The sequence below is a fragment of the Herpailurus yagouaroundi genome, unplaced genomic scaffold, assembly GCF_014898765.1.
Source record: "Herpailurus yagouaroundi ecotype Mexico unplaced genomic scaffold, PumYag 139, whole genome shotgun sequence".
Taxonomy (NCBI): domain Eukaryota; kingdom Metazoa; phylum Chordata; class Mammalia; order Carnivora; family Felidae; genus Herpailurus; species Herpailurus yagouaroundi.
In genome coordinates, this window is record NW_024412394.1 from 71,808,196 (window position 1) to 71,823,877 (window position 15,682).

Below are 15,682 nucleotides of genomic sequence, written 5' to 3' on the forward strand. Positions count from 1 at the left end.
ACGTGACTCATCTCCTTTAATCTCAACAGTCCTCTGATGTTGGCAACGTTATCATCTGCATTTTACATATGAGGAAATTGAGACTTAGCAAGTTGAAGGTGTCCAAGGTCACACAGATAGTAAGTAGCAGAACTGGGGATTTGAATTTAGGCAATCTGACTCCAGAGGTCACGTTCTTAATTGCTATTCTTTAACACCTTGTTTAGTATCAGCAAATCCATTCACGGATGGCCCTATCACTAACCAGGACAAAATGGGACTCCCCCCACATTTCCCATTAAAATGAGATGGTTTTCTATGCCAAGGTTAAACAAAACAAAAAAGCATATTTTCATTTTGTTATCTGAATAACTAAGCAGTTCTAGTTTCAGTGACAAATGTCCTTGACATTTACTCAAATATGTATTGGTTTGAATAATTTTCTTTAGAAAATAAATAATACTCAAAACCTCAGTGTTTAAAATTTTGATTCCTTTGGAAAGGAGGAAACTTGGTTGAAAGATACGGAGCCTTTCGATAGGTATGAAGGTTTGAAAGAACAATGCCATTTCCTGATGAGCTGGGAGTGAGCTGGAATCCACACAGACCATGCCGACGAAGCAGGGAATGGGATGCCTTGATCTGGCTTAGGGTGAGATGGTATTATGTGATTCCTGTTAAGAATCAACTACTGAACTTTCTTAAAAAAATTTTTTTTGGGGCGCCTGGGTGGCGCAGTCGGTTAAGCGTCCGACTTCAGCCAGGTCACGATCTTGCGGTCCCTGAGTTCGAGCCCCGCGTCAGGCTCTGGGCTGATGGCTGGGAGCCTGGAGCCTGTTTCCGATTCTGTGTCTCCCTCTCTCTCTGCCCCTCCCCCGTTCATGCTCTGTCTCTCTCTGTCCCAAAAATAAATAAAAAACGTTGAAAAAAAAAATTAAAAAAAATTTTTTTAAATATTTATTTATTTTTGAGAGAGAGAGAGAGAAAGAGAGAGAGTGTGTGAGTGGGGAGGGGCAGAGAGAGAGGGAGACACTGAGTCTGAAGTAGGCTCCAGGCTCTGAGCTGTCTGTACAGAGCCCGACACGGGGCTCAAACCCACAAACCGTGAGATCATGACCTGAGCTGAAGTTGGACGCTGAACCGACTGAGCCACCCAGGCGCCTCATGACTTTCTTATGTTGCGTCCAAATTATTAGGAAATGCACATGAGTACCACTTTTGGATTAAGCTTTTCTATGTATTTCATTTATTTACATATAAAATACAGAAAGAGAATTTATAATGTCCATGTCAATCCATATAGAATTGCTATTATTATTAACTCTGTGTAACCTGACTTCCTTCTTATGTCTCTGTGCCTTACTTCCCCAAATAGACTGAAAGCGCTTTGCGGGAAGAAATGGCATTTGCTATTTCTTTGTTACCCTTTTGAAACCAGTTCTACTTTCTACAGTAAGTGATTTATTATGCAAGCCTGAGCTCTAGACAAAAATGTGTAAGTGCAAATGCTCATTCACAATAAATGTGGTGCCTCAAGGCACGATTTCTAGCTTATAAGTATTTGGATATTATATTACATGATATTGTCTGTCAAACCATACTTTCAATCACATTACTTTATTCTTACCAATTTACATAATGTGTGAAAAGACAATGAAAGGCAAAGGTATATTCAATTTTATTCAGCTCAAGTGGCAAACGAAGACACTCTGATCACCTAGATTTACATAAAAGGGGAGTCTGGCCCACTAATTCCCTTGGCTATCAGAGAGCAATTCACCTATGAAGTGATTAAAAATGGGGGAAAAAATGTTCCTTTGGGAAAAGAATATGCAAAAAATGTGATGCCTTCTAAATCACATAAATATTCATGGACGGGGGAGAGGAAAAAAAGGGACAGAAATTTCCAAAGACATCACTAAGGGCTTCAGACAAAATGAATTCAATCAATCAAAAATAAGCATAAATCAGTTATTTTCAGTTTTCCTCCTCATTGGTAATCTGAAATATATTAGCCTGTATTTTCTTAAACATCTGTTCTGTTATTGTTGGAAATAATAAACAATTAGCCTAAAATGCCTAATGTTAGAATGTTAATAATTAGCCATCACATTAATAAGAACCAGATGTAGTTTTAAATTATAATTTTCAATTAACTTTACTTACTACAGAAGACTTTAATTGAACTGTGTTTCGAATATTGGAATAGATAGAACGTCCAGTTTTTAGTGTCTTAGTCTTATAGGATTCACAAGTGCACAATAGCAAGTAAAAATTGGTCAGACTGTACGGTGAACTTCATTCACTATCAGACAAAACCATCAAAACCTTGGTAAGTTCACAAGTACTCATTAAGTCGGCTGGACCCCAGGTATTTACAGCTGTTTTCCATAAGCATCATCATCAATCATTTAGAGCCACATACCTAATGTTACACATACTTTTTAATTCACTTAAGATTTAAATTATATTAGTTTAATAAATAATATGCCTGGAAATACATATGAAAATTCTCTTCTGTCAATGAGAAAGCCCAACTTTGTCCTTATAAAGCCATGGTTATATCGTTCACTGCAAGCGAATTTAGAATCCATTTCTAAGCACAGAACGTACAACATTTTAAGCTGTATTGTAATGCTTAAACTAGAAGCTGTCTGAGGAAATTAATTGATACTGATTTAGTTGTTTTTTTCTTTGTTTTTTTTTCTGGCATATAAAACTCCCTGGTCTTAGCAGTTTTTTACACTTTTCTTTTTGTGTTTTGAATATACTGCCTCTCTGCTCTATTAAATCTACTAAAATTACTTTCCAATGAGTTACATAATTTTCCCTTCTGAGGATTCAGAGAGCTCTCACAGGAGCCTGTATCATTTCCTAAGGACGCCAAGGGACCCAGGGCCCAGATGTTACTTAAGCTGCTTTCTAAACTCAGCATTTTACTATTTATAACTTTCTCCTTCCACAATTCCTTGAAAACTAATACAGTTGCATTTCATTTGTGCTGTATCTACTGATGAACGGGTAAGTTAATTTCATGGCTTCATAAATAATTTCATTTATTTTTCAAAGAAAGAAATCTCAAAAGATCATTCTAATTTTTTTTTTTTTTTAAGGTAATTCTGGTAGTGCTGAAGAGGTTATCAAATAAGCAAGACCATTCTGGGAGTGCAGACACACTATTAAGATTACTTTGTGGAATTCAAAGGTATCAGCAAAACTCCTTGTTTTAAAAGAAACATTATTTTAATAATAAGCAATGGAAAATCTCGGATAGAGGCATGTACCTGGAAACATACTCTACTGGGATTTTAAAGGATGCATTCCTGTCCCAGTGTTATCACTAACTGGCCTCCTAGAACTGCACATACCATTTAACCTGCACAAATTAAGTACCCTCTGTGGGACTCAGTTTTCACACCTGCAAAATATAAGCAGTTGGAAGACAATTTCTGGGATCACTTCCAGTTCCAGGAGGCTGTGATGCTATAGCATTGGTAGCACACGATGATCAACATGAAAATAATTCTTTTTTTTAATGTTTATTTATTTTAAGAGAGAGAAAGACACGGTGTGAGCAGGGGAGGGGCAGAGAAGGAGGGAGATACAGAATTTGAAGCAGGCCCTAGGCTCTGAGCTGTCAGCACAGAGCCTGACACTGGGCTTGAACTCACGAACCGAACCGTGAGATCATGAGCCGAACTGAAGTCGAATGCTTTACCGACTGAGCCACCCAGGTGCCCCATAAAAATAGTTCTTAAAGTGGCATCACAATATGAATAAATTTAAAATGACTCTAGGTTGTTTAAAAAAAAAATTTAAACATTTATTTATTTTTGAGAGACAGAGCATGAGTGGGGGAGGGGCAGAGAAGGGGGGGAGCACAGAATCCAAAGCAGGCTCCAGGCTCTGAGCTGTGAGCACAGAGCCTGACGTGGGGCTCGAATTCACTGACCGCGAGATCATGACCTGAGCTGAAGTTGAAGGCTTAACTGACTGAGCCATGCAGGCGCCCCAGGTTTGTTTTTTTTTTTTTTTTTAATGCGTACTCAAATGTAGAGTTCAGTCCTTATTTTTCTGATAATCAAGAATCTTATCTCAAGGGTCCTAACTACTTTCAAAATCCAGATTAATTCTAAAAGTTAATATATTCTTATGGGATGTTTAGACCTTTTTGAACTAATTTGGCATCGCTTAACATCACTGACAAGGATTATGGCCATAGTCATGCCATAATTTAAAACTACTCCATAAATTATAAAGTCTCAGGACAAAGGAAAACATTTAAATTTAAGATCATTTTTTATTCTTCACGGTTTGACCCCCCCTGGAAATTCCACAGTACTACTTGGAGAGCACTTGTTAATTAGATCACCTGTAATAAAACCAAGCAAAGAACTCTAAAGCTAAAACTTAGAAAACACATGAAGTTGATTGCTTTAATTTGGGTAAACTCTAAGGTAATTATCTCGAGCATGAATGTCAATGTATGGGAGCTTGTCATTAAAATAAGAACATTTGGAAATGTCATGTAATAATGATTCCACCCTCCGAGTCCAATCCACATATTCTGATTTTAAGACAGCCAGACTGGGGACTCCTGGGTGGCTCAGTGGGTTAAGCGTCTGACTTTGGCTCAGATCATGATCTCATGGTTTGTGAGTTCAAGCCCCACAAGGGGTGAGCTCGAGCCCCCCTTTGGTAAAACATGAGCCCCACTCCACCTGGGGTGAGCCCTGCTTCTCTCTCCTTTGTCTCCATCTCTGCCCCCCACTCACTTGCGCCCCACCCGCCCCCTCCCTCTCAAAATGAAAGACAAGACAGCCAGACTGAACATGGAAAAGCATCTGCCAGGGGAGCGGGTCCTGGTACAACAGTATCAGATCAGCTCCTACTGCCCTGCATCCTATCGCTCTCTCCCTGCCTGTCTTACTTCGTTCTCTTTCTTTCATGTCTTTTTGTTGTCTATAGCATTATGTAATTCACTTACTTGTTATGATTAATTTTTACTGTCTGCATGTCCCCCCGCCAAATGGCCACGTTTTGTTCGCGGACACATCTCAAGTCCTAGAACATCCTGGCACTTAGTAGTTACTACCCGTATACTTGTTGAATGAATGAAGAAATGACGTTTACACCGGGCTATCACGTATCCAGGTATGGGTCTTGATTCTCGGCTGGAATCACACCACTATGCATAAAAAACAAATACATCTCAAGCCGGTACAGTTTATAAATTACCTATCGGGCTTAGATAGACCTTTGCTTCCCTTGTTGTACAAATCGATCCTTACATTTGGCAATATTGAGCAGGCACAATGAAAATGGAGCTGTCGTGGCCTGGCATACATACCTTACTCATGAACGAAGATCAGTTAATGGAAGAGCAAACAAAATTACCTGAGCATGCGCATGAAGACAGAGCAGCTTGCGGTTGTAAAACATCGGCTCAGGCACCATCTCACCTGACTTGATGAATGAAACTACCATCTAGAATGTTCTTACTCAAAGGATAAGACCAAAACCTTAGTAACCTACTTTATGGTAATGGGAGATTTCTGTAGTTTAACTTGCATTTGTTACAGACTTGGTTTTTCTACCGTCAGCAGACAAAGGATGAGATTTGAGCCATGTTTACTTTTTCTTTCTTTTTTTTTTTTTTTTAAAGAAGGGATTATCTTGATATGCAGGTTTTTAATGTTTATTTCTGCGACAGAGACAGGGCATGAGTGCGGGAGGGGCAGAGAGAGAGAGGGAGACACAGAATCGGAAGCAGGCTCCAGGCTCCGAGCTGTCAGCACAGAGCCTGATGCGGGGCTCGAACTCACAGACCGCGAGATCATGGCCTGAGCTGAAGTCGGTCGCTCAACCGACTGAGCCACCCAGGCGCCCCTACTTTTTCAAACAGAAGTGAGGGGATTCTGGCCCATGTGGTTGAGGCCTAGTAGGACAGAAAGAAATTAAACTAGAGGTAATTTATGTAAATTAGAAAAACTGTGCTACCTAGGAATAAAATGCTATTCTGAAATATAATAGCTTCATTTAAATTTCTTTTTGCTGAAGTAATAGATCATAAAGGCCAATGTATTAAATTTTTAGTTTTGAATATTTTTCTCTTTTTATTTTAATAGGAGTGTCACCCACTAGCATACATGACATTTCTTCACAATTTTAGGTCAGAAAAAAAAAATAAGCTTTTTTCCCTCATAATTTTTCATGCTCTACCAAGTCTGCCATCATAAACCACTTTGCATTTATTATAAATAGGTATTACGTTAGAAAAGCAATTCAACTGTATTCCATTTCACTTGGGAGGCTAAGCGGCTTTGCATGATAACTAAGTTGAGTTGATGGGACTATGCTTGAAGGGTGTGGTAACTTAGAACTAAAGTTACCTAGTTGTTCCTTACTGAACTTAGGAATCTGCAAAATGATTACAATCTGCATTCCTAAGCGGAATGAAAATTTTTGCTCAGCAGAAACCTCTTAACTGCAAAAACTCTGCAACTATATCCCGCTGCTAAAAATACCTGTCAGTGGGGAGCATCTCGGTGACTCAATTGGTTAAGAGTCCCACTTCAGTTCAGGTCATGAACTTAGGGTTTGTGGGTTCAAGCCCTGCATCAGGCTCTGCGCTGACAGTTTGGAACCTGGAATCCGCTTGGGATTCTGTGTCTCCTTCTGTCTCTGCCCTTTCCCCGCTCGCACTGTCTCTCCCTCTCTCTCAAAAATAAATAAATGTTTAAAAAAACCAAAGATTAAAAAAAAAAGAAACAACAGGGGCGTCTGGATAGCTCAGTTGGTTAAGCGTCCCATTCTTGATTTTGGCTCAGGTCATGATCTCAAGGTTTGTGAGTTTGAGCCCTGCATCAGGCTCTGCACTGACAGTGTGGAGCCTGCATGGTATTCTCTCTCTCTCTCTCTCTCTCTCTCTCTCTCTCTCTCTCTCTTGCCCCTCCCCTGCCGGTGCTGTCTCTGTCTCTCTCAAAATAAAAATAAACTTAAAAGAAAATAAATAAATAAACTTAGAAAAAGAAAAGAATGCCTGTTGGGGTTGGGGGGCGGGGAGTCTGAACAGTCCATTTTCTTTCAAATCAAATAAGTTTAATGTATATGTTTAGTGGAATCTATGGTTTGTGTTTTCTTCCTATGAGAAGCAACTTGTAACTCCTTTGTGCTGATAATGAAAAAAAAAATCGTCCTCAGTCAAGTACTTAATTTTTGGTTAATAGGTAGTTTTGTTTTGATACAGAAATATTTTCCCTTGAAAATAAATTTCAATATAAGTGTTTTGCTTTATAGCAGAGAATATTACTTTTTGGACTAAAATATGGACTATGGCTATTTCTTGGGATGTTTTCAGAAGTTAGGTTTATTTTCTGAACAAACTTCTATGATAGCCCTTAAAGCTATTATTTATTTATGACTGTATGCCTTCATTATATGAGTATCCACTATAAAGTCCCTCTTTTGTCTTAATTAATGTTTTTTGGCCCCAAATTTCACCTTTTCTCGTTTTTCTTTAAAAATTTTAAAGGTTTTATTCTTAAGCCATCACTACACCCAACATGGGGCTCAAACCCACAACCCCAAGATCAAGAGCTGTGTGCTCCACCGACTGAACCAGCCAGGTGCCCCTAAATCTTACCTTTTCTGGTAGTAAAATTCAAACTCCTAAAATATTTAGGCTGTATTCACCTACCCTTTCATTTTAAAAATTTTTAATAACTTTGTTTTGGTCTCATCCTTGTATACAAGCTTATAATTTGCTTCTGCACTGTGATCTAATCGAAAAGAATTTCTTTCGGGGCGCCTGGGCGGCTCAGTTGGTCGAGTGTCCGACATCAGCTCAGATCATGATCTCACACTTTGTGAGCTTGAGCCCCGCATCGGGCTTGCTGCTGTGAGCACAGAGCTTGCTTTGGATCTTCTGTTCCCCTCTCTCTCTATCCCTCCCCAGCTCCCACTCATGCTTTCTCTCTCAAAAATAAATGAAACATTAAAAAATGTCTAAAAAGAATTTCTTTTAAACAAATCAATGCATTTCTTTACATTTATTAATATGAAAGACATGACAGGGACATTCTTCCATAATATTTTAAGTTTTCTGCTAAAGGTTTTGAAAATCAGTCATTATATGGTCTGTTCACCTTGTTTGATATTTATATGTAGCTTCTTAAGCATATTTAATAGGGTGCACATTTACTTCTAATTTATGACTTTGTTAAGTTCATGTAATAACATATATATGTGAAGTCAGTAACTTCATATAATAACTTTGATCTTCTGTATCTTTAGAATATTGACCATTTCTCTATTATGAGCACAGAAAAAGCATTTTTTCCCCTCTTTCTTCCCCCATTCTTTGTGACCTAATGTTGGACATCACTTTCTTAGTGCCTTTTTTTCCTACTCTGTAATACTTCTAGAACTTGCTTTGTCAGGTGGAAATGGTACCCACCAATCCCTAGATATTAAGAGTAAAGCCAATATACCACTTACTCCTGTCACATCCTCCCAATTCTTGTTGGTTGCTTTAGATCTATAGGGAGTTTTGCTGGTATGATCTGTGTGCCACCCTCATCTACATACGTATTTCAGATTTAGTTTTAGGGTTAAACGGGTCAATGCTCACAATCAGTTCTTTTGCAGTTGTTGCCATGGTCACTTCTAGGTTTGATGGAATTTGTCCTCCAACAGTGACCTCCAGGAGGGCTCATTGATAACAGCACTTCCTGAGTTCCTCTCTGCTCAGTATATTTGCTTTTAGCTTTTATACCATGAAAGGCAGTTGGCAGGTCATATAACCCTTGGGATCCACTTTCTTTCCTATGATGACAGCGAATTCATGATCTCCCAAGCATCTTATTCCATTGTTAGATATCTCAACTGTTATTAGATGAGTTTTGTTTCCTTTTTTAACTTTTGCCAAAACTGGTCTCCTTGAATACTTCCGATGGAGCAAGCCTATAGTCTCTACCACATAACGTGGCCAAAAGTACCACGTCGTTCACTGAAGGTGAGTTCTTAAGGCCAAAATGTCTCCAAAGTACCTTTTAGTAGACTTACTGATTTATTTACTTTATTATTTTTTTTAATGTTTTTTAAATTTATTTTTGAAAGAGAGAGAGAGACAGAGCATGAACGGGGGAGGAGCAGAGAGAGAGGGAGACACAGAATTCGAAGCAGGCTCCAGGCTCTATGTTGTCAGCACAGTGCCCAACGCGGGGCTCGAACTCACGAACCGCGAGATCATGACCTGAGCCGAAGTCGGATGCTCAACCGACTGGGCCACCCAGGCGCCCCGAGACTTAATGATTTGTTATTGAGTCAGCTCAAGTCATTGCATATTCCTTGCCATCCTGTGCCTTCCCCATAATGTTTTTTAAAGTACTATGAGTTATCATTTCAGAGCTGGAAGGGGACACTAGGATCATCAGCAACAAAGGCCTTATTTTAGGATGAAGAAACTGAAGCCCAAGGAGAGGAAAAGAGAGTTCTCCAAGGTCATGCCACTACTAGGAAGCTGAGTCCAATCTTGAACCCCAGCGATCCCAGGCAAAGGTTCTTTTCATTTCACTGAGTCCTTAAAAAAATACAATGATGATTTTTTTGTGTGTGGTGAGAACATTTAAGATCTGCTCTCTTAATCATGGGAGCTGATGGATATGTTAACTAACCTTATTGTGGTAATCATTTTGCAATATATACGTGTATCAAATCATCATACTGTACACGTTAAATTTATATAATGTTATATGTCAATTATATCTCAATAAAGCTGAAAAAAATACAATGACCAAAAGCATTTCATTGCACTTAAAGGACTCAACATGTGCCCCATGACATAAGAGAATCTACCTAACGTCTGCTTCAAAATTATCATTTCTTTTCTTATTCCAACTATGTACGGAATGACTCATGCAGGATAGCTGTATTAGAGAATTTTCAGTGGGTCTGTTTTTCGTTTACATAAATTGTCACTTTCATTTTCTGTTTCTTGAAACTGAGAAACTTCAGATAAATGTAGATTCAGTTTTCCTACCCCAAACTCTCTAAACCATCATTTTGAAATCAAATTACACAGCTTATGCTTAAAACATAAGGGCCAGATTCTATCTTCAAATATACCACCCACTCTCTAACAGCAGAATTTGGCCCTAAAAACCCATTAACAAATATTGTCATTAAACTAAAGAGCTAATTACTTTGGATTCAGACAGAATGAACAAAAATCATAGGCCAACCACAGCTGGTAGTAATAATGGTGAGACTAACCGTATGTTACGCTGGAGATTTAAAGAACAAAGACATATTAACACTAATGTAACCAAACATATAAAATTATCCTCCAAATGGAGCAAGCTATTATAGTTAGAAAATTCCTGAACCGCACATTGGAATTATCTGATTCAAGAAATAAAGGATATTTCTAAGGAATTAACTGTCATAATCTGAAGTTATCAGTGTTTAATGAAGAGAGAAAATTGAAAATTTTAGTTTAGTACAATATCCACAAATGAACAGTTATATCTAAAAATCATTTTGCTCTAATTGTAAGTAATATTCTCATATTTAAATCAGTTTAATACTATAAGATCGAGAGCCTTCCTTTAAGACTATTTTATTTTATTTTTTTTCTTCTTTTTAAAAAAAAAATTTTTTTTTAACGTTTATTTTATTTTTGAGACAGAGAGAGACAGAGCATGAACGGGGGAGGGTCAGAGAGAGAGGGAGACATAGAATCTGAAGCAGGCTCCAGGCTCTGAGCTGTCAGCACAGAGTCCGGCGCGGGGCTCGAACTCACGGACCGCGAGATCATGACCTGAGCCGAAGTCGGACGCTTAACCGACTGAGCCACCCAGGTGCCCCCCTTTAAGACTATTTTAAACAAACATTTTCAGGACTACCTTACAGTTCTACAAAAGTAAATTTCCAGATAACTGAACATTTTCCCAGCCCTTGAAAAATATTTTTAAATTACATTAATAATCCATACTTAGAAACAGTTTTACATACCCTGAGAAGCAATAAAAATCAACCATAGTTTATCAGTTGAGCATAACCATTAAAAATATTTTGATATATATCATGCCAATTTTCTTCCTACGCATCTGTTGTTGTTTTTCTAATAAAAATGGGACCACATCATAATATGGTTTGTAACTTGTTGTTTTCATTTATAGCACATTATGAGCATTTCCCACACATCAAAAATTATACTTTACTACATAAATGTTCATGACTTTCCAACTTCTTAAATTGAGAATAATAAATACATTTTAATCTTTTTGGATATTTCACAAATATCATTATTATACTATTTCATAATAACACTAACACTCCCAGAGATTCTGACATAGCTAAATCTCCTTTCTCCTATATTGTGAATGGTCCCAGATGGCTCTACTATCCTAAGCTGTATCTTACTCTGAGCTCTTTTTCTCCTTCAACATCAGATTTCCATATAAAGCTGACCAAACCTGAGGTAGACCTCAATTGGCTGTTTTCATTTTTAAATGAATGACATGAAAGATAATCTACTGACAACTAAAAGAATTGATGATTTTAAGTTCAATGATATAAGTACTCAGGTATTGTCTTTACCTCTTCAACCTTCATCTTGGATGAAAATTTCCTTCTAGCCTTCCTTACCCAAGAAATCATTACCAAAAAACACTTGCTTAGTTTCGCACGTTAAAAAATCATAGCTCTCCAGATTGATGATTCCTGCTCTTTGTATTAACCTTCTATGCAGCAAGTTTGGAAGAGAAAAAATGCTATTATACATGAGGGGCCAGACTAGAAGATCTTAATGGTCCATTTCTGTTCTAAAACTTTATGCTTCTATGCTTCAATAAAGTTTCTAGGGGCGCCTGGGTGGCTCAGTCAGTTGAGCGTCTGACTTCAGCTCAGGTCATGATCTTGTGGTTGATGAGTTCGAGCCTCACATCGGGCTCTGTGCTGACTGCTCGGAGCCTGGAGCCTGCTTCGGACTCTGTGTCTCCCTCTCTCTCTCTGCCCCTTCCCCGCTCATGCTCTGTCTCTCTCTGTCTCAGAAATAAATAAACATTAAAAAAAATTTTTTTTTAAAAGTTTCTATAATTTATCATTTTGTTGTTATATTTTACTTCCTGTGTCTGGAGGTTGTCTCACTCAGGTTCCCTGAAACTACATTGTAAGTTTTCTTTAGGGAGCCACAACTTAAGACCTATATGCCAATGATAATGAACGTGACTCACTCGAGGACACAATTTCATTCTCTCTCCATCTGCTCTTCTGAGAAGGAAAAAAAGGAAAAGAACACAAAAAAGAAAAAGCAGAAGCGTAGTTTCTATATTTCTCTGAAATAAAAATATTACAGAAGATTGGCACTAAAAGCTTTATTAAATCTTGTTTGAGAACTTCATTGAACTTGTATAGTACATATTTGAGGATTTTACAATTTGGGGACTATAGATTTTAGGATTTTATCATCAGATATGGCAATGAGAGCATTGCCTATTGAGAACAACACTGACAACGAATGTATGTAAAAATTCATGATTACAGTTGATCTAATTCTGTAAATCTTTAGATTACTTGAAAAAAGTGCTACCTTGTTTAACCACGTCTATATTCATTTTCTTTGTGTAATACTAATAGCTAATATGTATAGCTAATTGCCACTACAGGGATATACTTTTTTTTTATTAAGGGTTTATTTTTGCCACTTGATATTTTACTGACAAGAAATTCGTATACAATATGAACATGTGCACACAGAGACTTATAGGGTGAAAAAAAATGAAATTCAATCAAAGGATTTTAATTAAAAACTTCACTCTTCACTGCGAAAATAATATCATGTTGTACCTTTAAGGAATCATCACACTTTCTGTTCTGAATATGTCTCTACTAATCACTTTTACCACCAGACTAAGAAAACCAAACTTTTCATTAACTTAAAATTGCACACAGTAAAGATGAAGTTGCTAAATGAGATCAAGAAATATAATAAAATGATATTCAATAAATGTGCGTATAACCTGTGTTAAGGTAGCACATGACTTAGAAGTTTTTATGTGCAAAGGAAAATGAGTAGCTGATGATGTGTTAAGCAAATCTGTTCTTTTGAAAAATCTGAGGCTGAGTTTCCCAAGTTAAGAGGAAAAGAAAATAAACTTCAAAAATAAAGAAATGCTTAGCCAATCCTGGTAATAACTCATTATTCCTATCTTCTGAGATGGTTCTTAGAGTTGATCCACTACGCATAAACATCTGAATAAATTAAAACATTACAGAGAACGGAGAACCGGTTAAAGACAGCAAGCTTACTCTGAAAGCAAGATAGGGAGCCCTGGGACCTAGCCCATCATGCTGAACTTGAAAAAGAAGTATTAAAAGAGAACTAACAATTCAATTTGGGGGTGGGGGGGTCACAAAAAGAGCACTAATTGAGCACCTCTGTGCTAAATGTGCCTTCCTTATTTATTCTTGTAGCCAAAGGAAACGGCATAAAACCCAATTTAATATAAAGTTTGAAAATTAGAAGCATATTTTTTTTAATATTCATTTTTGAGAGAGAGACAGAGCGTGAGTGGGGGAGAGGCAGAGAGAGAGGGAGACACAGAAGCCCAAACAGGCTCCAGGGTCTGAGCTGTCAGCCCAGAGCCCGACGTGAGGCTCAAACCCACGGACTGCAAGATCATGACCTGAGCCGAAGTCTGATGCAAAACAGACTGAGCCACCCAGGCGTCCAGAAGCATATTATTTTGAATGCCAACTTCAGCATTTCCCAAAGGCTCAAGACGCACATTCATCAGGATCATTTTGACGTGAGTAAATAAAAATTCAGATTGCTGGGTCACATCTGAGATCCAGTCAATCTAACTCTCTGTGAAGTATACCCAGGTATCAGAATTTTACAGATCTTCTCCCCACCCAGTGACTCTCACACACATTACAATTTGAGAACCACTGTGATTATCGTGATGTTTTTGTGTGAACCTGATTATCAGTTATCAAGAATACCACTTGTATTTACATTTACACGACATATACCAACTTTCAAACTTTGTATTTGATTTTCCTTTTTTTGCTATGGAATTGCACATAGACGGCTATTTTCCTAATACTCAATAACTGCTTTTACTTTTATATATTTTGTTAAATATAGTAAATATTCATTTTTGACGTAATTAAGAGCTACACAGCCACGTGAGTGACTTCCAAAATCCACTTACCTCCAAATCCTTATGCTTATTCAAAAAAGTCTGAGCACGTACGGTGGAAAGTTTTAAGAATATATGCAGCGGACTCTCTAATCTCCACGTATTTCAAAGCTGGCCAGGGAGACTCCGGAAGTGGACACCAGAAACACCATTGACAAGGTTAGGTACCAGTGCTGGAGCCTCCGGGTACCTGATTATCTCTGAACAGAACAGAAAAACAAGTAGTTGGTCACCTGAAATTCATAGAGAATCTGCTACGGAGAAGGTTATTTTCAGTAAACTGGCAGTGTTACTAAATTTAAACTTGGCCTGGGTTTGCGGCTCCCTGATTTAGCACAGTTGTCATTTAAAATTTCATGTCATTGTGAAGTCAGGATTGCATGATGCTGCTGTCTGCAGAGGATTCTGGTGGAATTCATACTGCTTTCATTGACTATTTCGTCTAAACGCTGCATCCAGTGGTATTACTAATTTTATCTTTGATGTGCAGATGCCAGATTTTGGCACTGGATTTCTTTCTAAGTCAAGGTTGATGAGTTCTGTTGGAAATATATCCTTACACGAGACTCTATCACACCCCACAAAAGATAAAATGTGATACTTATACAAAATCCCAACGGAATCATCTGGTGCTTCTGCTATATTTTCTTTCACATGGTAATGCTTGCCAAGATAACTAGACATAAACAAAAATAATATCCTTTCTAGTCAATCTGTGTTGCCTACTTAGGGAAACCAAAATTCTAGCATCTTTGCTGAGTAAGTTAAGCAGACGTTGGTAGTGGCTAATGGAAAAAGGGAATAAAACATCTATTTAAAAATTTTTTTTTTCAACGTTTTTAATTTATCTTTGGGACAGAGAGAGACAGAGCATGAACGGGGGAGGGGCAGAGAGAGAGGGAGACACAGAATCGGAAACAGGCTCCAGGCTCCGAGCCATCAGCCCAGAGCCTGACGCGGGGCTCGAACTCACGGACCGCGAGATCGTGACCTGGCTGAAGTCGGACGCTTAACCGACTGCGCCACCCAGGCGCCCCTAAAACATGTATTTTTAAAACTGGTTAACAGATCATGAAAATATTCTCCTCAAGGGTAGAGAAAGCAACACACACAGATAAGTACAAAGTCAAATACAAAATGACAAGAGTGTAATACACACGGAAGCACAGACTATACTGTAAAACAACAGTTTTTCATGGAAGATTCTAATGCTTGGCCACCCCAAAACCATGCTCAACTTTCTTCTTCCTTTCTATGTCTCATACATAGAGAACAGAAAATCAAATCAAATGTTCACTTTCCCAGTCTTCCAACTGCTAAGAATGGTTACGTGATTCCCTTCCGGCCCATTAGCTATAAGAAGCATGCTGGGCAAGAAATGCAGGCAGTATTTTATTGTATTGATGAATAGAAAGATTCCTGTCCCTCTTCTCTATTCCACACAACTGCCTGCCTGGAATGAGGATGTGCTACTTGGAGGTAAAGCAGTCATC

The 15,682-nt window shown here is 38.1% G+C and overlaps 1 protein-coding gene across 2 annotated transcripts in view; it reads right to left on the reverse strand.

Moving 5' to 3' along the window:
* The window catches only part of HS3ST5 (heparan sulfate-glucosamine 3-sulfotransferase 5), a 153,329-nt gene extending 138,913 nt beyond the window's left edge, over positions 1 to 14,416 (reverse strand). For both annotated transcript variants that reach the window (XM_040474424.1, XM_040474423.1), the window contains exon 1: positions 14,202 to 14,416. The gene's annotated coding sequence lies outside the window, so the exon portion shown is untranslated. The remainder of the gene's footprint in view (positions 1 to 14,201) is intronic.
* Between the last annotated feature and the right edge of the window lie 1,266 nt (positions 14,417 to 15,682).